The sequence below is a fragment of the Halichoeres trimaculatus genome, unplaced genomic scaffold, assembly GCF_033239565.1.
Source record: "Halichoeres trimaculatus isolate MK-OKI-2021-1 unplaced genomic scaffold, fHalTri1.1 fHalTri1_scaffold_4, whole genome shotgun sequence".
Lineage (NCBI taxonomy): Eukaryota > Metazoa > Chordata > Actinopteri > Labriformes > Labridae > Halichoeres > Halichoeres trimaculatus.
The window spans coordinates 4,390,226-4,400,723 of NW_027437182.1; positions in this window are offsets into that span (position 1 = coordinate 4,390,226).

Below are 10,498 nucleotides of genomic sequence, written 5' to 3' on the forward strand. Positions count from 1 at the left end.
AAGGGGAGGTGCAGCGGAGCCTTGTTCTTTGACAATCCGCTCTTACTGAGGCTTTTGGTCTGCAAAGTAAATAGAAATAAAAGCGCCAAATGGTGGGCGCTCAAAGACAGCTACATTACCAAAGAAATGCAGCCCTTCAATACGGTTGAAAGCCAGAAATGTTAAAAATGTTTGACAGACAGTACGGATTGACTGGGAAAAAGTACATGTTAGAAACAATTCAGGAACTGTATAAACTCCCTTTTATTCAGGCTATAGTTTTTATTGTTGTGGTTTTTTTGGAGTTTCGTTTTTTCTTTAGAGACAGGGTCTATGTTTTATTGTTTTTGATTAGTATTAATTATTTTCAATTACATTTATTTTTTTCTAAAAGAGAGTCCATTTCATTTTCATTGTATTTTTTTCTCTTTCTTGTTTGTTAAATTTATCATATTTCTTGTTTAATTTATTTTATTTAAAAGATCCTGACCTTTTAATTACAGATAAATACTCTTAAGAAATTATAGTTTCTTGCTTTTGATATGGTGTACTCACTTTATTATCCCATTTATCATAATTACATCAATGAAAAAAATAATAATAATATTGACAATAATATCGTTTATCGGCAATAATATTTTGGAAAGTTATCGACTAGGAAAATTTGTCATTGTGACAGGCCAGAATGTTGGACAGTTTTGCCCCCATGTTTCTGCAGCAGAATGACAGATGGTGGTGAATGATGATGGTTGAACTTTACCATCTGTCATCAGGCTTGTTTTGTGCATTTCTTCACAAGCTGTGTCTTTTCACAGCATTATATTTAACTTTTAAGTATCTTTTCTGACTGTTGTGATTTTCTTGTCTTACTTAAGTGTCTTGACTTTCACAGTACAGTGCTTCCATATGGTTACTTTTTTTTTCTTTTTCGCAAACTTTCATTTGTAAGATCTTTTCTGATGTTTTGTAAGTTAAGATACGTTTTTAATAAGCTTTAGCCTCAAATTACACTTTGGTTATCCTGAATTTGGTATAACCCTCTAATGCATAAAATATGAAGGCCTGTGTCAAGATGCTTTTGTATTCATAAAGTATAGTATATCAAGTATTTTTTTAAGTACTTTCAATTAATTTTTGGTTGGTTGGTTTTTTCAATTTTTTTTAAGTTTCAGACTAGAGATAAACTGATATGGAATTTTTGGGAATGATACGATACTGATTATTAGTAGGCAAGGAGGCCGATAACAGATATTTGAAGCCGATGTTCATTTGCAGTTAAAGTGAAAATATTGATGTAAAAAATTTGAACAATACAAACTCCAACACTGAACTGCAATTAATCCCTTCAAGTATATGTTTATTTAACAGCTCCCACGTTTAGCAGCATGTTTTATAAAGTTAAATGAAAAAATTCAAAAAATAAATAGCTTAAGTTTTCTACAGTAAATAAAGTTTCCCAAATTTTAATGTAACTGCAATAAAACTGGACATAATTGCGTTTGTGCTGCCTTTTACAGGCATGTAATGCAGTTGAATTAATTTTCTGTTCGGTTTTACAAGACTGATTTTGAATGGTTTGACCATCATGTGGGTATTGATAAGAGGAGTGATTTTTGTGTCTGTGGAATTCAAAATAAGCTCATAGACAGTAGGATAGTCACGATCAGTGTTGGGAAAGTTACTTTTTAAAAGTAACTAGTTATAGTTATAGTTAGTGCTGAGAAAATGTAATAAGTTACTTTATTAGTTCCTAAATTATAAAAGTAACTTGTAACTAGTAACTAGTTACTACACTTTACTTTACTTAAAAAAAAAAAAAAAAAAAAAACTTCAGTGGCACAGTAACAAAAAGGTCAACTTTATCGTTAGTGACCAGTTTCTTTGTCGTGTGTTTCGCGGTCAGGTGCTTTAAAAGATTGGCACTGCTGGATTTCGACGTGGATAAACGTTTCTGCCCTGGACAGAGTTTGCATTTCACAACAATGTTTTTGTCGTCTGCCTTTCCCTCCACAAATTCAAAATAATGGTTGTACTTCCATCCTGCAAAGCTGGCACCGCTGCCTTCCCTTGAAGATGGTTGTGAGGTACTCGACTGCTCGCTGCTGCTCATCTTGTTGTGTTTGTTTACTCTGTGTGTGCGCGCTTGATCATACTCATGTCTGTGTGTGTGCAGCAGCATGGGCCCGCCCAACTCTGTTTCTGATTGGCTCACCGTCAGCAGTTTCCCTGTGTTAACCAATCATCACTATCACTCGCTTTCTCAGCAGCAAGATTCATGTTAGTGTGAAAGCTCACCGCTCCTCGTCCATGCGTTTATGAGAGGAGGAGGAGGAGGAACAGGGAGCGCTTCATTATAACATGACTGACGCAACTAACGCACCTATTTAATTCAAAAGAACTATAACGGCACAACAGGATGACAAAAGTAACGCGTTACGTTAGAAGTTACAGAGAAAAGTAGTTTCGTTAGGTAACGTAACGAAAAATAATCGTTACTTCCCAACACTGGTCACGATGCTAATTGTGCTAGCCTGTCAATGTGATTTTCCATTGACATTCACATTATCGGCCTTTGGATGAAAAAAAGGCAGATGCCGATATCCCCCAAAATGCCAAATATCGGCCCCGATAATCAGCCTGGCCGATAATCGGTCTATCCCTATTTCAGACATCAGCATGAAGCATGTAAAAATGAATTAAACTGTGTTTTTTGTTCATTCTGTGAAAAAAATGCTGCTTATTAGAAACAAAATGTTCAAAAAGTATAATAAAAATAATACTATTCTTGAGAACTCTTAACTCTAATGCTGGGATAAGTAGTGATGTTTGGGGGGTGTTGGTCAAACACCAAAGCAGTTGGCCTTGTCTTCTTCAAGTTCTTTATTCCGCCACAAACATATCAATCACCCTGCAGCTTTACCCGTAATCTTATCATCACTCAGATGCTTATAAAACGAGGAAAAGCAAACAAAGACAGCAGCAGTGAGCAAAAAAGGTTCAGATAACAGATAAGAAGTCCTCAGACAGAACAAGAGCTAACAAGCTAACCGCTAGCGCTAATCGCTAACCGCAAGCGCTAACCGCTAGCGCCAGCATGCTAATCGCTAACCGCTAGCGCTATAACTGCTAAATGATCGATTTAAACGTACCAGAACCGTCTAAACTGCGTAGGGCACACACAACTATACACACAGCCAACTTTCAGTGTGGTATGTACTCACTTAATTCTCATGGACGCACACAATGAATGAAGGAACACTGAACAGTCCGGTTTAACACACACTTCTGACCAAAACTCACGAAGAAGAGACGAACCTGAGCACGTGGCATGGGGAGGGCGGAGCTATGACGTTGTCACTGAGTGAGAGCCTTTCGCGCAAATACTAATAATAATAGTAAGTGATAATAATAATAATAATAATAATAATAATAATAATAATAATAATAATAATAATAATAATAATAATAATAATAAAACATGTATAAATGGTTCTTTTGGGATAGAAGAATTCACAGGACATGCCAGCAGGTGTCCTCAGGTGTGGCTGTTATTGGAATTAGAGAAAATTCACTTGCAGATACACCGACTGACCACTGAATGGGGTGGAGCAGCAGAGAGCACTCTAGAGGCTGATACAAATTCCACTATAGAGATCATTGTATTTAGGAGAAAATCTTCGGGCTGTTTCTTTCAAGTCTGACCGAGACAAGAAATCTTAGACTTTGTTAATTTTTAGAGGGAATAAGATCAAAGCACAAGTGTGTGCCTTTCAGCTTCACTTACAGATGATGTGAAGCCTTTCCATTCCTCTTCTTCTCCTCTAGGAGGCGATAGCCAGCTGCCATAAGGTGTCATCTTTCCTCCAAAGTGTGCCCCATTGAACTCGCCCAAGCCCTGAAGTACCACATTAAAAAAGCCAACAAGTTAGAAAACTGCAGCTCCTAAAGTAGCCACTTGAGAGCAGCACCAAAGTGAGTCAATCCTCTTACAGAAGAATTAATCATGTCTTCATATTTAGAGCTTATTTCTCTGTTAATGAGGTGTACAGAGGTTAGAGGTGTATTTTATGTATTATCTGGTGTGTTTGTTTCCAGCAACAGCTGAGTGCTCACTCACACAGTGAACTTCAACTCTCTACCCAGTTTGTTTTTGTCAGTTGGAGTTTCTTTAAACACGAGAAAAAAAAAATCTTGCTGTGCAGAAAGTTTTACCCATCTTTGAGGGGTTCCAGTTTCCTCAGCGAAACAAATCAAGCATTATTCACTGATCTGTGATCACTTGTTAGGTACTGATATTAATACTTGACTTTTACCAGATGAAATCAAAGCTCACTTGTCCCTCAGGTGTATCTTGATACCAGATGATGGAAGAATGAATGTCAGGATGACTATGACAGGATCAGGATCTTGTTTTTATCAGGATCGTTTTTTATTTTCAGACTATTTTCATCCCACAGCAGAAAGGGAAGAGGGCAGAAGGAAAAGGAAAATCCAGAAAGGAAGGAAGAAAGGAAGGAGAGAAGGAAGGAAAGAAGGAAAGAACAAGAAGCAGGGGAAATAGGGGAGTGGGAGGGAAATCTAGGAAAGAAGGAATGGGGGAAAAAAGAGAACCAAAAGGAAAAGGGAAGAAGCAAATAAGAAAGGGGGAGGAAGGAAGAAAGAGAAAAGAAGCAAGGGAGGAAAAGGGGAGGAGAGGTAGGTAGGAAGGAAGGAAGGGAGGAGGGAAGGGATTGAAGGGAAGTAGGAAAGAAGCGAGCAATAAAGTGGGAGGAAGGAAAAAACGGAAAAGAAGCAAGGGAGGAAAGAAGGGAAGGAAGGAAGGCAAGAAGAAAGGAAGAGGGAGGGGAAGAAGAAAGATGGAAAGGAAAGAAGAAGGAAGGGAGGGGAGTCGGGGAAGAAGGTAGGAAGGTCGGAAGGAAGGTGGTAGGGGAGGGGAGGAGAGACAGGACTTAGGAAGGAGGTAGGGAGGAAGGAAGGGAGGGAGGAAGGGGGAGGATGGAAGACAGAAAAGAAGCAATAGAGGAAAGAAGGAAGGGAGAAAGGAAGGAAGGTAGGCAAGAAAAAAGGAAGAAGGGAGGGAGGAAAAAGACAGGAAGGAAGGATGGAGGGAAGGAAGTAATAAGTAAGAAAGAGAAAGGAAGGGAAGAAGGAAGATGGGAAAAAAAAAAGTACTTTAGCCCCAAATATTATTTGTCTACATATCGAAATGTTATTTTTATTTGGTTATAAAGTTAGTTAGTTAGTTAGTTAGTTAGTTAGTTAGTTAGTTAGTTAGTCATACTCTGTCCTCTGATGTGTTGGTGTTAACTTACCGTTTTGATGAAGCCGTTCCTTCTTCATCTTCCTCCTGCACCCTCCAGGAAGAGTTATAGATGTTGTCCTTTCTGCAACACGTGTCTGCAAACTCCAGGGTTTCAGGAACCTACGTTAGCAAAGTGGTGTCCACTGACACGTCTTCTTTTCCAGGGCCTCAAATCCTCTGACCAATCCGGCTCATGGCAGCTTCAGCAAGATCAAAAAAAGTTTGTTAAGGAAAAGCAATTGTTGCAAATTACATTTATTAAACCAAAGCTTGAAAAATAAAGAGAAGCAGAAGAAGCAGACTTTACTCAGCTTCCTCCTTTTTCTTTCTCACAGGTAATCCACTAGGGGGCAGAGTTTAGCAGCAAAGTTTTAGGCTTTTCTTCGCAGTCAGCAGCTTTTAACTCCCTCAGTTTTCCCCAAATGGGAGATTGCTTGTTGTTAAATAAAACTGAAAACATCTGTTGAATATTCTTCCTCTGTTAACATCACATGAAGGAGTTTCTCGAAGGAAACCGCAGAGAAACAGGACGTTGTTTATCAAAATAGTCCCAAAGAACTTGACATGAGTTGTGTCATTCTGCCTTTTGGTTTTAAATATGAAAAAGTAAAACCTTCATTTCCTGTCACAAACTTTTCATGAGGAGATTGTTTGAGTTTGTTTGATTGGTTAATGCATCCAACAAATCACAACACAGTAAACCTCAGAGTCTGAGGCCGGGGGAGGTTATTGAGTTGTTTAATTTCTATCAAGGGATTTTAATCTGAAAAACCATCCAGCTGTTCCTGTCTGCAGCTGGATTGACGTTTTGTCTGGAGTTCAGAGGAGCCTTTTTTAAACAGTTTACTGAACAAAAACTGAAGCAAACAGCTCTGAAACTGTCTCTGGCCTCGGCTAATCTTGATCAAATTTGAAGTTGCGTGCAAACAAGGAGAGATAAGACGCTTTCTGTGTCATCTTGGGAGGAAATCACGCCATTCATCAGGACCACTAAATCAGAAACAGCTCAATCTGAAAGAGACATTTCTCATGGCCTTATTTGGGTTTTTCAGACCGTACTCCTGCTCGCCTGTCTCGTCTGAAACTCCAGGTTTTTGGGGTGAAGAATGTAAGAGCTGCCATGCTGCGAGGGGCTCCATGTCCTTGAGAACAGCTTCACCCTCCTCGAACCAGTCACAGCCGGAGCACCAAACACAAGATTAATGTTTTGCACATGGATGATTGGCAGATATTTATTTGAGAAGTGATTCCAATGTTCTCTCTGGGTGCACGACTTTGAGGTCCAGAGATATTTTAGAAATCTGTCTGTGTTTAATTAAGCACTTAATATAAACACTGCCGATGACACAGTGGAGTTCCTGAAGAAAAGGAAGAAAAAAAATCTGGTGCAAAGTTTCCCTCAGGAGTCAGAGCTCTGAAGGAAAAGCAAGTTCCTCTGAGTTTCAAAGCTGCTCAAGAGATTATGGATTAAAATCTGTATCCACATGGAGTCCTCTGCAAAACTAATACAATCCCATTCTGTCTGTGTGTGCATGAAGGTGGCAGCAGAGGGCGCTGTCTCTCTACTAACTGCCAGCCAAGCTCTCACTTTTATATATTTGCATGTTCATAATCCAGGATTTCAAATTAGATTATCAGAAACAAAATTTGTACTTTCTTAGTGTCAGTTTGCTGGACACTAAAATATAAACCGAGTTTACAAGGTTTCATTGTTGTCACCATTCAAACTAGAACGCCTTTTGGCTTTGCATCCTGGGTAAAACTGTCTTGAAGAAAGAGAAGTAGAGTTATAAAGAAGATCTGCTCTCTCAAACAAATGCACGCCTTTGTAACAGTCACATATTTTACACAGTGGTTGATGGTGCTCATGGGAAACAGAGTCTTTGTCCCAGAAAAGTATTCCTGAGCATTTCTCAGCTTTCTGGATATATAAGGATATAAATATAGATGAATTAGATATTTATAGATAAGTTGAGGGGGTTTTGGTATATTTAAAAAAAGATACAATGAGAACAAATGTGAAATACAGGTGTGTGGTTTTTTTTTTTTTTTTTTGTTGTTGTTTTTATTTATTTATTTATTTATTTATTTATTTTTGGGGGGGGGGGGGGTTGTGCAAGTTTGCATGTCTGTACATTTTTTTGCCCTTTTTAAGTATTTTGTAATTATTTATTTATTTATAATCATTGCAAGTTTGCAAGGAATGCACGTTTGCATGTCTGTAAATTATTTGTTTTATTTATTTATTTATTTTTATTTATTTTTTTTTTTTTATTTTCTATTCTTTAATTTATTCCTTTTTTTAATAATTCTTTTTATTATCTTATTGGGGGTGGGGGTGTGCAAGTTTGCATGTCTGTACATTATTTTGTCCTTTTTCATTTTTTGAAATTATTTATTTATTTTTAATTATTGCAAGTTTGCAAGGAAAGCCCGTTTGCACGTTTGTACATCTTTAGTTTTATTTATTTATTTATTTATGTAAAGTAATTGCACTGGAGATTATAACCGAAATTAATACTCAATCAATCAATAAATCTAGAATTCAAAACAGAAAAAGATTCTCTTGTGTTGCTCTCCTATAATAACTGTCTCCAACATTGTCCACAGAATATTTTAGAACATCCCTAAAATCATCTGTTTAACCTAAATAACTTTCCTATTTCTTGACCTCTCATGGTGACTTTAACTAAAACTTGCACCTGACTGGAGAGTTTTCATGCTCTCCTTACCTCATCTTTGTTTATGAAGTCTTATGACTCAATTTTTGATCCAAGAATGATCAAAAACTTTGTTTTTTTTTTTCTTTTTGGTTGCTCATTTTACTCCAGATGTTAACACTCATCTTTCATGCACTTTACAGACTGGCCACTAGGGGGCAGGCGCGTGTTATACATTGAGAAAGTCTGCAAAACACAGAGGCCTTCATCTTTCTGTCAGCAGGAATTAAAGTTTCTAATTTACAAATGATTTTACCTTTCTTCTTTTTTCACTTTTTTAAAGTAAAACTCAAAAATATGATGGTATTTTTTTAAACTTTTAATTCCTTTGTTATAATTCCCAAATATCTCGTCAGGATTTGTTTGGTTATACCTCAGAAAAGTGTAGAGATTTCTGCAGATGATATGAAGATTTTTTTTTGAGTCCATAACTTTTTTAACAAAAGATAAGATAAAGACTACATCCGGGTCAGCTGTGCTGTCATACCTCCACTTGAGGCTTGTTGCAACCCTTCTTTCCTCCTCCTCCTCCACCGGCAGGTTTCTCGGTGAGTCCCGGTATCAGCAGGGCTCTCTGCTCGGTCTCTGGGGACTCTGAGGTGACGGTCCCTGATGAGAGGCTGAACTACAACACATGCAAATGACGGAACAAAGAGCAGAAAGAAAACACACACAGGTGAGAAATAAACTGCTCTCAGAGGTTATCTCTGCCTTATCAGAGGAGTCTGGGATTTAAAATTCAAACTCCAAAAGAGCTGCTCTTACAAAATGTGTCAGAAGAAAAACACTAAAAACATGAATATTTGACTTATTCCTTTTTTAAAACATTGCTTTTTATTTATTCAATTACCTTATAGAGGCAGGTCCATTCCTAAAAAACTGAATGTTGTTCCCCCTGAGAGGATATGAAGTGAAAAATAAGTAATGGGGCAAAACTCTGCAGAATAATACATTTATAATCCGTGGTTTCTGTAAAAAGAAAATGTGAGGAATTCATTTTTATTTTATTTTTTTTTTACATTTCCTGTTGAAACCAAAGACCTCGATTAAAATGGAGAAATTTCCAAATAAAAAAAATATATTAAATTTTACAAACTTTATTTTTATTTATTTATTTTTATTCTTATTTTTTTGCAGTTTTGCAAAAATCTGAAACTGAACCAAGTGTCTAATCTGAAGTCAGATTTACGAGCAGCCCTGATAAATAAATCTATTTATAACAGAGCAGTTTAAGGCTTAATAAAGGGCTAATTCGTGTTTTGAAATTTATTTTACGCACTAAGCTTTTCCAATGTAATGAGGAACGTCTTTTCACAGCGCATGCGCAAAAATTTGATTCTAAGCGCTTCAGAAAAAGGCCTTTCAGTGATAAGAAATAACAAAAAGAAGGTTTCTGTTTTTATTACAAAAAGAATAATAAATATGAAAAATTAATTTTTTCATCTGACATTTATTTTTGTTATATTTTTTGTGTATTTTCTAAAGTTTTCCAGGTTTGAGTGATAAAAATGTGTTTTCTGCTGTCAGTCTGTTAAAGCTGGATCAGGCCTCCATGCAGGATTCCTCCATCTTTCTTTTTTAACCCCATCATCCCCATCAAGCTGGACCCACTCGTGTTGTTTTTTCTAATCCACACAGCCCTGCAGATCTCCGTGGAGGCCTGTGTGGGGGGAATGTTGATGGCTCTGTTAACACCCCGTTCAGTGTGAATGACATTTGGAGGTCTCCATCCCACCTCAACACCCAGGGGACCCCCATCTTCTTCTCACCCATCCCGACCAAACGATCTTCATTTAACCTTTAATTAGTCTCCACACACCGCCCACCGGCGCTGTCGGGGAGCAGGAGGGAGCATCCACGCTCTTTCATGTCTGCGTGTTTATTCAGAGGCTGAGCCGCAGCTGATGAAGTTTCTCACACGCTGATGGCTCAATTTGCATTCCTAATCGCTAATACCTCTGGTTCGATCTGAGCTTTTAGCATTCCTGGATAATTAACAGCACATATGTGAAGTGTTAATGTGGGAAAGGCCTCGTTTAAAGGCCTCAAGAATAAACATCCCTCAGTTTGAAGAAGAAGGCCTTTTTGGGTTACATTTCAGGATTTAGAAGTTGAATTCTTCACTTTTACGCACAGTTTTTACATCCCAAAGATTCAGGAGAGGGTTGACTAAATTGTCCAAACGCTTATAAGCTCGTTACCCAACAAAACCTCCCTTTTCTCCTTTCTCTAACACACTTCTGGGGAGTTATTTCATGCTATAGTGAGGCGATAAATCAATTCTAACAATACATGACCAATAATTTGGGCCTTCATGTGAATCTGTCCGTATTCTGGGCACACCCTGAACAGCATTTTAATAACTCTATGTCCAAGCTGTGGAAAGAGAGAGGAGGAGAGGAGGAGGAGGAGGAGGAAAGGAGGAGGAGGAGGGTGTAGTAACTTTTGTCGCCATGTAGCTTTTCCAGGTTCATTTCGTCCTCCAATTGGATGATGG